This window comes from Callorhinchus milii, unplaced genomic scaffold (assembly GCF_018977255.1).
Source record: "Callorhinchus milii isolate IMCB2004 unplaced genomic scaffold, IMCB_Cmil_1.0 Scaffold11, whole genome shotgun sequence".
Classification (NCBI taxonomy): domain Eukaryota; kingdom Metazoa; phylum Chordata; class Chondrichthyes; order Chimaeriformes; family Callorhinchidae; genus Callorhinchus; species Callorhinchus milii.
The window spans coordinates 6071167-6084255 of record NW_024704752.1 but is presented as its reverse complement, the minus strand read 5'-3'; positions in this window follow the sequence as shown (position 1 = coordinate 6084255).

The following is a 13089-nucleotide window of genomic DNA, read 5'->3' as shown; positions in this document are numbered from 1 at the left end:
CAACTGAACCGAGCCTAGGCTGACATCTCCAAGCCATGAACACCCTCTGGATGGAGACTCACAACTTTGAGCAGAAAAAGTTGTTACAAATCTGCAACAAAAGGTGGTTCTTTGGAAAAGAGAGCAGGGTCCCTTCTTCAAAATAGAAGAAACACTCAGAAGACAACAACTTGCATTTATATAGCGCCCTTCATGTGGGGTAGTGACTCAGAGCACTTAAACACCTTTCAAGGTACGGCTGATGACTTAAAATAGTGTTCAAGGACGCATTGTTACAACAAAGGAAACATCACCAAAGAATGCAGTTCAAAAAAGTTAGCTTAAAGTTTGTTGTTAGCATTAGCTGATCTGCTACATTGCTTCATTTTGAAGGTTTGATTCTCCTGCTGTGATTCCAAGATTAGCAAAAGAACAACACAAAGTAAATATTTCACCTGCACAACGAAGGCCTCGCTGCTCATCCTGAATTTCAGAGCAGGCTTGTTTGTATTTGAAGGATTATGCTGTTGTTTTGGAGCTAGAGGACCCAAATGGTGTTTGTCGGGCAGAAGATAAAGGGAGGCTCTGGATTGACAGTAAGCATAAAGTAAAGAGACTGATGGAAATGCAGAGGACTTCCCAGTGGGGAATTGGAATCCAACTGATCCCAACTAAATCCACAGCAGCAGGCAAGAGAATTAACTAGCAGGACCAAAGTACCACAGCGTAATAATTCTAGGAATAGTAATAATCCTTGCATTTGGTATATTTCCTTATCACGTTGTTGAGACATCTCAAAGCACTTCACAGAATATACTCTAAAATGCAGTAACTGTGTATTTTGTGGCTGTAAACACTCAATGACTGTAAGATTGTCTATCTGGAAATGGACACAATTAAACAGTCGTTTTATACAAACAATTATTTTTCGGGAACAAGGGTCCATGGCTTGAAAATAAGCACAACACAAGGGAACAGGAAGTGCAGGAGACTTTGTTTTAGCAAAAAGTGTGCTAAGCGTGTGGAACAAAATATCGGCACTAGAAACTAACGTACAGTACAAAGGATTTTAAAATGTAAGCGGACACATTTCTGAAAATGAGAAGGATTCAGGGTTATTAGATGTTGAGATAGATGTGTTGAAGGAATCTTCAGAAGTTGGATGAGACAGGTCAGTGACAGATCAGTGTACTGGTGCTGGAAGTTTACTATTTTATTAATAATGATAACCGTTACATTTGATATAACATCAACAAATTGCATTTATACAGTGCCTTTCATATCCTAAGGTGTTGAACAATGAGGGGTTTGCACTAAAGCTACGGGTTGAGATCAGAGAGGGGTGGAGGGCAAGGTGGAGAAGCAAAGATGACCAAAGGCACGGTGGAAAAAAGGAAGGTTTTGAGATGCCTTGAAATGGGCCTTGAAGGAGGCAAGGGAAGGCGTGAGGTGGATGGGCTCCGGGATGAAGTTCCAGAGAGTGGGGGCAGAAAGGCTGAAGGCATTATTGGTAAGGACACCAGGAGAAACTCCCTTGAATTTTTCAGTACTACCATAGGATCTTTAACATCCACCTGAATATATAGACGGGAACTCGGATTAACATTGAATAAAAGACGTTACCTCCAACAATGCAGTGCCTCCTCAACACCACATTGGAGTATCAGACTAGACTGTGAGTTCAAAGTCCTGATATGGGTTTTGAATCCACAATCTTCTGACTCAGAGGCGAGAGTACTACCAACTGAGCCAGGCTGACTGCAGCTAGAAATGTGTTGGTTGTGCCTTCACTAAAGGAATACGCGTTACATATGCTGTTTGTATTCCTTTGTATAATGTGTATTAACCAGCTGGCCTTTCCTTTTCAAATGTGGAAATTAACTTGTTCACAGAGCTGGTGTGTGAGCAACCCTGCTACATTATCCACTGTTGTTATACGACAGACTTCTTATTGTCAGTAATAATATTTGTTCTCTGAATGCTTTAACCACAGCATTAGCTTATGAGACAATAGCACAGCCTTTAGAAAGCATTAAGTAACTGCAATGCACTCCTACAAGCTCCAAGAATATACTTATGGAAACTAGTTGTATTTTTCAGGGCCACCCAGCCTCTAGATGAAGAGAGGTAACGTTTTATGAAATTAGCACATTAAGTAAATTCTGTAATTTGTTATATAAAAAACTCAGACTCACACCTGCACCAACCTGCTCACACCCCAATCTTCCACCCACTCCCTTCACTCGGCCGTTTCACGTCTTTTGAACATCTCCTAAACCCTCTGTTCCACTGTGGAGACTATGTACTCAGCCACTATACCTCGAACCTCTGGAACTCCCTGCCTCAATCCCTCCGCCTCGCCCCCTCTTTACCCTACGGTCACCTCCCCTTTCTCAACGACTCAGTATCAAACTCGTGAATTAAGTGAAGCGCTTTGAGATATTGCAATGACGTTATAGGCGGCATGTGAAATGCAAGGATTATTATTCAGTTCTTTTTTTAATGACAGCAGAGCTTAAAATAGGGCCATTTATTGAATTACACTTGCCTTCCACCTTTCCTTTTTTATTGGCAATTTTATTTCCCTCTTCTCACACCTCTTTCTTCACCTCTCCTCTTTCTCTCCACTTTTTTCCTCTATCCTCTTTTCCTCTCTCATTTCCTTTTCTCTCCTGTTGTCTTTCCTCTCCTCTGTTGTCCTCTTCTGAAGATTCCGCTAACTCTTGTGGAGGTAAGGGTGCCAGCAGCTGTCCAGTGCCTCAACAAAGCATTCGTTCTTCTTATATGAGCCCAAAACAGTTAGTGTCGACAGGATATTCAACTGTAAAGGGCCAAGCTTGATCCTATTCTGATCATATTTCCACATGTGTACACACACGCTTACACTTTACAAGTAGGGGGTCTTTGCATAGCCATCAAGAGCCGGATCACTTGATTTGTGTTTTTCCTTTCTTAACCGAAAGGCCAATTAGACAACTCAGCCCTGATTCAGAAGTCAACTCAGTCCAGGCCAGGAATTGAACCTGTGACTTCTGATCTGTGGAGGAGGAGGGGGAGGCTGTTTTCCATCCTTCAACATCTTACAATCTCTGAACCTGAAAGCAAATAATTAAATTCCTAAAACTCTTGGAATGAATACAGCAGGCTGTTTTGTGCATTATGAAGGAGAAAAGATCACTCACAATTGCACTGCACTAAATCAGATCATTCGATTCTGCACTGCATATTTATTGGGAGGGGGCGAAGAGGGGGCAAAGTAAGGACATAATTAATTATGCTTAAGCCTTAAAGCCCATGTGATGCCATCGGGTCGGAGAGTAATGTGTCACTCAGTCGGCTGGATCTGAGAGAACGATCAGTGCATTCTGGGAACTGTGACTTGAGCTCACGGCATCCCACAGGGTTGACCACTCTGGAAAGACCAGCAACATCACTTTAGTAAATTAATTCTGAAAATACTACCCTGTCAGTTCATGCCTTCGGGCCGCTCACTCAATGGCTGAGACGTTCCATTTTGGCTAAAGCCAGCTGAACCATGCAAGCCCGAGCCATTATATATGGGAACGAGCAACAGAGATTGACAGATCCCAGACCGTGGGTGCAGAGTCCAACAGTCTAACGACATCAGTTTCTTCTGGCTGCAAAGTCCCACTGGCAGGTAGGGGCAGCCCGGCCCAGCCTACCCATCCCAAATAACAGGGAGCTGCTCCAATTGAGAGAGAAACAGCGGAAAATATAAAAATTCATCCTTCCAAACAGCAAGAGCAGAACACAAGTGTGTAAAACAATTTATTAATAATAATAATAATCCTTGCATTTGATATAGCGCGTTATCACATCATTGAGATGTCTCAAACTGCTTCACAGAATATACTGTAAAGTGAATTGACTGGGTATTTTGTGGGGAAATGGCAGAAGCCAATTTTGCACAGCAGTGTCCCACAAACATTCGTAGGTTGAGTGACCACATTTTTTTTAAGGGATTATTTTATTACCCCGAGAAAGCGATCCGCCAAACAAATTTGTGTTATAAGATCTGAATACCGTTTTGTGTTTAAGATGTTACAATTTGGGCTGTGTTTTTTTGCCTATTCTGTCTGAGCACAACACAATTATTGTAAATGCTGTTACGTTGTTTCCTGAATGTTTAAGCCCAGTTCCTCATGCATCTGTATTGCAGCAAATCAGCTGAGCTTAATTCAGTATTCTGTTCGTATTCCAATCATTGAGGCTAATAGTAGTTAGCGAGCTCGCCTCGCAAGCAAGAGAACCCTGGTTCGATTCTCGGGCAGGGCGAAAGCTTAGATAAATTTCCTTACTCCACGCTCCCCTGTGTACGTGCCAGTAAGTAGGAGCCGGGTTGTTAGTCAATTGGTGGATTACTTTATGCGGTTAATAACCCCTCCCCCCAAAGATAAATTTGGTCAGTCGCTCCATAACTGGTTGTGGGACGCTGCTGTGCACAATTGACTGCAACAGGACTACACAGTATTCACAGTATATACACTTTACAATATACGTGCACCTTATCATGTTGTCTCAACAACATGGAAAGGCGCTATATCAAATGCAAGGATTATTATTATTATAGGTCTGTGATCGCAGGGTGCAGCATGGTTGCCATTATGGAATATGAGAATTGCATTTGTGTGTTTCATTCTGCTGAACAAACCCAGTTATTAACTCCCTCAAAATCACCATTAATGCTTCACAAATCTTCTCACTATGTACCCTGAGGCTTGTTGCCGTACGAACAATGTAATACAGTTATTACGTTAAAGTAGGTGCAATGAACATGAGATGCCGTGTGTTGCTGTTACGGTTTCCGTTTCGCGGGAGCGATGACAACTCAGCTGCGCAATTCGAGATGCCGCTGCCCTTTCATTGGCTCCGTGCTGCAGAAGTGGCGCAATAATGTGCAAAACAAATGACATTGCATATGCGGCGAAGCAATGACATCAGATGCTTTGCACACCATGTGGAGCATGACGTGGAACCCACTGCCAAGTAAGGTGCCAGAGGCAGACCCCATGGCGGGTTTAAAGAGGAAAGTGTACAGGTAGATGAAAGATAAAGGCTTAAAGGAGGTATGGGGACAGGACAATGGTGTTGAACAGAAAGCTTGTGCAGACTCAGTGGGCTTCTGTGCTGCAAATTTCTTTGATTCCACGATGAAAAGTTTTAAAAGTACATTTTCGCCATTGTTGCTACGGAGATTAACGGCGGCAGAGTCAAGGCGATGCTCCCTGAATATTTGGTCATTTTGACACTGGCCTTTTTCCCCTGTTTCCAGTACTATTATTTTGATAGGGGGATTCAAGAATACAAACTTCCAAAGAGTTTGTGCACATGTGATGCGTCTGACAATGCCATGCTCCTCGTGTGATGTCAAGCAAACAGGAGATCCAACTGGGAGAATGGTTCAGGATAATTTGACTGCTTTTCAATACTGGCAGACTCGTAATGTAACAACAGCACTGCAGAAGCTGCTTTGAAAACCCTGCCATTCTGATGTGAAACCTGAAGAAACAACTTTAAAGTAATTATTTTTGGTAGTCAGGGATCTGACACGCACACAAACCGCTTACTGTGCTTACGAGTCTCCCGTTCCAGTCACCAAGAAAATCCACTCCTGGAATTTAACCCATCTAAAGCTTACTCTAGTAAGATTCCTGCTGGTTGTCCAGGTAGATCAACAGCCTTGAATCCATAGCCTTCTGACACAGAGATGAGAATATTACCAACTGAATCAGGCTGATACCGCAAGTTTGTAAGAATAACGTATAATTCGCACTATAACACACTCTTCAACTTCGTTATCCTTTATATTGTGTACAAACATTCCCGCTGTTAGTGATCTTCTCCTGTGTGAGTCTTGCCATTGGAACGTGGCTTGCACACACCAGTACTTTACCATGATATTACACCAAGCATTGGTGAGCATTTCAGGAGCAGTTTTACCCACCTTTCTCTACCAGACCATGATGCAAGACCAAGATTAATTTTACCTAACTAGGAAACAAAGAGCACAATCTGTTGACATGGTTGTAGTAAGCATTTTATGTGGGGGGGAAAAAACAGTTCGCTCTTTCACTATTCTTGTATAATACTATAGCCCAATATCGCAACATCTGGCCTGAGTTTATGCCCAATAACTTTAACGCATGGACTAACAGCAGTGCTAAAAAAAGGAATTGAAAATTAGACTCTTATGGCAGGTTTGTGACATCTATAATGGTTCTACGTCTAAACCTGACAGTGGTTGCGAGGAACTGAAGCTAATCTTTCTGTTGCGACGTATCCTAAAGGCCTTTGCTGTCAGAGGGCGTTATAGTAACTTTTTTCCATGCAGATGAAGTTAGTGTTTACAGATTTGCCCTGGGTGCAAGTTTTTTATCCAGCTGTGAGCCACTGACACCGCCTGATGAGTGCCAGACAGGAGCAGTGATCCAGTAGGCATCATAGATGCCTATCGTTCTATCAGGGTGAGTAATGTCGCTTTGGGCATCAGGTCCCCTCGGTCACTGAGATGCTCCAGTAAAAGCAGCATACAAAAAGAATCTTAAGTGATCAACAGTGTTTCGCTTCTGGCAATTTAGAAAAAAAACAACAGTAAATTCTTCCCATCACTTTTTATTGAGACTGCCAGCATTGGACATTGCCTAATGAGTGTCAGACAGAAACCACTGACCTAGTAGAGTTGGATGCCAATCGCTCTTTCAGGGAATATAAAACTACTATAGGCGTTGTGACCTAGGTCACCTCATTCCTTTTAATAAGCCAGAGAAACAATTTCCTCAATACCCAGGCATCTTTATTGCCGTGTTTAAAGGGACGTTTGGAAAATTCAGTGAACAATTTTATTCAACGATTTTGTATTTGGAGCCAGAGCCGTAGAAAAATGTTTCCATGAGAGTTTATTGTTCTATTCTACAGTGTTTGTACAGATGCGTACCCAGGCTTCACTTCAAAAGGACTGACTGAGTTTCTGGGTGTATTGCTGGTGTGGCTACAAGCAAAAAATGTTTTCCATGTGGTGGAATAATGAACTTTATTTGATGCAGTTTTACTGACCCAGTAATATTGTAAATCAAAAGCGAATGGATAAGATCATGAAAAATTTTAAGATAAATCCAAAAAATGTAAAGTGGAATGTGAAACCTTCTGGCATCCATTTAAGCCTTTTTTTTGTAGCTAAAGTAAAAACAGGCTTCATTTTAATGTGTCTTTAAATAATTAATTGTTCGGAGATTGATAAAGTATTTTATGAATGTTGGTAGAATGAGAATTTTTGAACTGATACTACTTGAAAGGATCTCCTAGTAAGCCTATCCAAACACATAATACACAATGTCCCTATAATTACATCTTACTCAATTTGAAAAGTGGTGTTAAGGACAGAAATTCCTTTCTTTTTTTGATCCACTACAATAACTTTGCTTCCTCTTGGGTGAAGTGTGCAACAGTTACTTTAATCTAAGTTTGATTGGATAAAAGTAGCCTTTTTTCATCGTAAGACACAGGTATGCTCCTTAATCTTCAATTAGGGCACACGGAGTATAATTATTCTTTCATGTAAAATGCTTTTATGAGGAGCTCTGCACACATGGTCAGGCTAAATTAAGAACAGTTTGTTTGTTCTTTGTGTTTGCAACTTTGTTTTGTTGTTCCCCAACACAAAAGACACAGATAAAATATTTGCTGCACCCACTGCATTGCAGTTTTGCATTATAAGCAATGTTCAATTTAATATAGTGCTCTCAATTTCCCCGCCACCCCTTAGAAAATTCAAAAGTCACACTCGACCCAGTCAATGCTGCACCTGGAGTATGACATTGTTCTGGTCGTCGCAACACGAGGAGGAGGGTTGTTCAGATAAAGATGATAATAATAATAATAATAATAATCCTTGCATTTGATATTTTTCGCCAATTGATTATAAAGAGCCTGCATTCCACGTAGACTTTGGTAATCTGTAAACTAACCTGGATTCAAAGCGTTTATAATAATATTAATAATAATAATCCTTGCATTTGATATAGTGCTTTTCACGTCGGGAGGACGTCCCAAAGCGCTTCACAGAACACACTGTAAAGTGAATTGACTGTATATTTGTGGGCGAACGCGGCAGCCAATTGCGCACAGAAATGTCCCACAAACAGTCATAGATTGAAAATTACCAATTTATTATTGTTTTGTTTTTTTGGAGGGATTATTATTAGGCTCTGTGTGGATTAAGGAAACTTGCCCAAGGTTTCGCCCTCTGCCTGGAATTGAACTCAGGTCTCTCACTTGCAAAGCGAGTGCTCTAACCACTGAGCTACAGGACTCCAGTTTAAGTACAATAGAAACAATTCAATATGAAGAACAATTCAATATGAAGAAGTTTCAATATGAAGCAAAAGGATTGTAAGGAAAATTCTCAAAAAATATTCCTTCCTTACGAAAACTATATTCAGTAGCCAGTGAGAGCAGAAATTGAAGTCCCACACTGGCTTGTTTGGCTGTTGAGTTGAAGGTGGCAAGTGTCATCTAGCTGAGGAATGAATGGCAGAAGATTGCCTTTTTTGTACGTCTGAATCAAACTTCCAAGAGCTCAGTCAGGTGGAATTCTACAGCAAAGCGTATCACTTGGGAATATGGGAGTGGTCTTATTTTTTCGTTTTAACAAGTCCCGACAGCAGAGTAGAGGGTGGAGGCAGAGAGGCTGTGAACTGACTTCAAGAATTCTATCCTGTGGTGTATTAAGCTATTAAAGTTGTAACAAGTAGTAGAAGAGTAAGATAACTCAAGAAGTAGTGAGGTGAAACCAAGCCTATGAACTGCAGGTGAAAGCTAAAAAAAAAGGATAAAATAAGATTTGGCAGAAACTCAATCTATACATGGGATGTTCTCGTGAGATTTAATTGGTACTAATATCCTCCCGACGTGAAAGGCGCTCTATAAATGCAATCTTGTTGTTGTTGTTCAAAGGTATTTGGGAGTTGATCGATGTTGTTGTGTGGGGCAATTAAAACTCTTGGCATTCTCTGAACGTCAACAATAAGAAGTTTTACTTGTTGTAACACATAGAAATTCATTGCCATGCTTAAAACTCTCCAAATGGACTGAGACTCGTGCAAATGCATGGACATTTCACTGTGTCTTCTGTGTTTATCTAACCCTGAAATATATTAGGCGCAGATTGGCAAGAGCCAAAGCTTGGGGATCCGAGAGTTTCTGGAGTTTAACCAGCTAAATCTGTGCAGCTTGACATTGCATTGACAGGTTTCCCGCAGCTTATCCAGCTAGGACTGCCTGACAACCCATTAGTATTTTGGCTGGCATTGGTTAACAGGACCTGAGAGGGAATAATCCTTGTCCCCAGTGATTAATCCATTCCTACAAATCCTGAACAAATTTACCTGGCTTATCTGTTATTAACAATGCCTTGGAGTATGATGAAACCATCTGGCTCAGGAAATGGACTACTGAGGATTGAAAAATTCCAATACTCTATTACCAGGTGCACCACCTTGAAGTCAATTCAGCTCCAAAGAGACCCTAAGTATCTTTCCTCCTCTCCCACATTTTCCCTTGGAAGCATGCTGTAAAGATGAGAAATCCTTTGCTGTCAATAAACTACAACTTGATTTTGTTCTGTAAAGAAACATAATTTCAATGTTAGATCGTGAATTTAGATTCTGTGAATTACGTTGAGATGAACAGCTCATGCAAAAGTCACCAATCACACCGAGAATTATGAAGGCTTGTATGTCAGCTTTTGACGAATTAAGCTTTAACGAAAGGATGATGATAATGATAATACTTTAATAATCCTTGCATTTGATATAGTGCCTTATCACTTGTGGAGTCCTGTAGCTCAGTGGTTAGAGCACTCGCTTTGCAAGTGAGAGACCTGAGTTCAATTCCAGGCAGAGGGCGAAACCTTGGGCAAGTTTCCTTACTCCACACAGAGCCTAATAATAATCCCTCCAAAAAAACAAAACAATAATAAATTGGTCATTTTCAATCTACACTGTTTGTGGGACATTGCTGTGCGCAATTGGCTGCTGCGTTCGCCCACAAATATACAGTCAATTCACTTTACAGTGTGTTCTGTGAAGCGCTTTGGGACATCCTCCCGATGTGAAAAGCGCTATATCAAATACAAGGATTATTATTATTATTAGTATTATCACGTCATTGAGACATCTGAAAGCTGTGTATCTTGTGGGATAGCAGTCACCTTACCTTTTGCATATCTGCTATTCCCCCCCCACACCCCATCCCCATGTATTTGGCTGGTTAAATAGCAGCAACGCTCCAACACACACTCTGGGGTCCCCTAGGCCTCAGCTCCTACTAATCAGCACCCAGTACTCTCCTGAATTAGGTAAACAGGGTGCATCCCTCCAGGGAGTGAGTGCACATTCCATACACAGAATTTCCATGTGTAGGTGGAGTGCATGAAACTCTTTCTGGTTTGGTACCCTTAAACTGGATTCCACATGTGTTGGATACCTGGCTGGCCCCCCAAGAAAACACAGCGATCACTAGCAGAACTAGAAAATTAGCTTGCGCTATTACCCACCTGAGGATTAAGATAAATTGAAGTAATATCATATATGGCTATAACTGTTAGAACTGTTCAAAATACTTCCCTCTGCAAAGTATTTATGAGCTTCTGTGAATTAATTTGAAAAACTTTGGTTGAGATATATGTACTTTCATTTCCAACAAGGAATTTGCTCCTGCCGATAAGATTTCATCGATGGCAAAAAATCAAAAACATTGATTTTCTGCCAGCAAATCGTGGGATTTGACAAATTGACAACTTGTCAACAACCTCTGAGGCTTATTGGCTGCTGAGTGCGACCAGTTGGAATCTTGGTGATATCTTCAGATTTGTGCGATACAGAAGTAAATGGTAGTCAATTGGCAAACAACCATGACAAGGCAATATGATGGCGAATTTTAAGATTCTAAAGGGACTGGATAATGTAGAACATAACAAGCAGTTTTATCTTGTCGAGAACAGTAAAACCTGAGGACACGGCCTGCGATTGAAGGCAGGTAAATTTAAAACAAACCTGCGGAAACACTACTTCAGAGAGCCAGTAGTAAATGTATGGACCAGGCTCCCTACGGAGACAGTAGAAGCAGAAAATGTTGATTCTTTCAAAAGCAAATTAGGTAGATTTATTTTAGGAAACAATATCGTGGGATACAGTATATAGTTTGGGACATAGCATGTACATGCGACTGCCAGGATGGATGGTGGAAGGTGAACTGGATGGACCTTGGCCTTCTTTCATCTAGCAATTCTTATGTTCTTATGTCAACTGACCTGATACACATTTTCAAAGGAGATGTGACTTTGTTACTGGAAACTACAGTATTTTAGGATAAGATTGTCAGACAGTGCTCTCAATGGTAAGCTATGTGAGGTTGGCTGGTTGAACCCCAGCAATTATACCAACACACACTCTGAGGCCCCCAATTCTTGGCTCTTGCCAACCTATGCCTTAGACAATAATATCCACTTGCATTTGCATAGTGTCCTCCAGGTATGGTAAAGTCTCAAAGTGCTTTACAGGGTTGGACATTGCAAGGGTAGGATGGACAGAGATGTATTCAATTAAAGGGGTAACCTTAAAGACAGAAAGGTCAGAAGGTGAAATGGAGTTATCGAGATTAGGGGATAGTTGAAGGCTCAGTCAGTGATGGTGGAACGTCCTCTCCTCCAGGGAGAGAGTGCACATTTCCAGCCCCAGGGGAATTTTCGTGTGTCGATGGCTGTATACATATGTGGAACTGAAGTCTGGTTTGGGTACTCTTATTGATCTCTGTATGTGTGTGTCGCCCGGCTGACCAAAACTAAATTAAATGTAGCTATTAAGATTATATTTCTGCTACATCTGGTTACGCAAATCTTTTGAAGGTCTGTTACAAGAAGATCTGATTTATGTGAAAATGTTTAAGGGGGACGGCAATATAATCTTGTAACCCATTCTCTGTACACCAGACAGATGTAATGAGGACACCCTATAGAGAGGGCTCTTTAGCAGATGTTTTTTAGTGCTGGAAAACCATCTCATTTCATATTGGATTCTTAAAGCCATCAGAGAACAGGTGGTCATTTGATTGATGTGTGGTGTATCTGAATGCAGAGGTGAATGGCCAGTCTGCTAACTTACAGCCAAAGAAGCTTCCTCCTCCATATAGAGGGTTTCACATGTTTAACTTAGACAAGTTAGTTTAAATTAAAGTATAAGGGCACCATTTACATGGGAGAGAATGCGCTGTTAGCCAATGAAGGTCAATTTTTTTTTGTGTCTTTCCTGAGTGCATAATAGATTAACATTGGCCTATAATTGCTCCTTTTTAGCTTTACCCTCTTCAAGTTCCACCTCTTGATAATTTAATTTCCTCAGATGTTGAGATTACGAGAGAGGTTGGATGATTAAAGTATTTGCCCCATTTAATCTAATCTTTCCAGAATACAAAAATTGTCCTTTATTCCGTTTTTTAAATGAGTCCAGTGTCCTGGCCTCGGCTATCCTTCCTGTGCAACCCATGTCCTTTCCCACACCACTTCTGTGTGCAATGGGCTGCCACATTTCGCCCACAAAATATACAGTTATACAGTCTATTCACTTTACAGTATATTCTGCGAAGCACTTTGAGACATCTCAACAAGATAAGTCTCTATATTAAGTGCAATAATTATTATATCCTCACTCAGCTTCATTGGTTCCCCATTCCCACATCGAGTTTAAGATCTTTGCACTCACCTTTAAATCCTTCCACAGGCTCTCTGCACCCTATCTCTCCAACCTCCTCAATCCCTACCTGGTCCAGCCATTCCCTTCTATGGCCTTCATGTCACTCCGCCAGACATTGGGCTTCCACTCTCTGGAGCTCCATCCCAGAGTCCCTGTGACTCTCTCCCTCTTTCATATCCTTTGGAGGCTCCTCTCAAAACTTACTTCTTTGACCGTGCTTTTGGTCATCTTTCCACTCCCCGCCCCCTCAGCTCTCACTCCCAGCTCTGGTGCCTAGCCAGTATTATGAAGCACTTTGGGAAGTCCTCCCAATGTGAAAAGCGCTGTATAAATGTAAATTTGT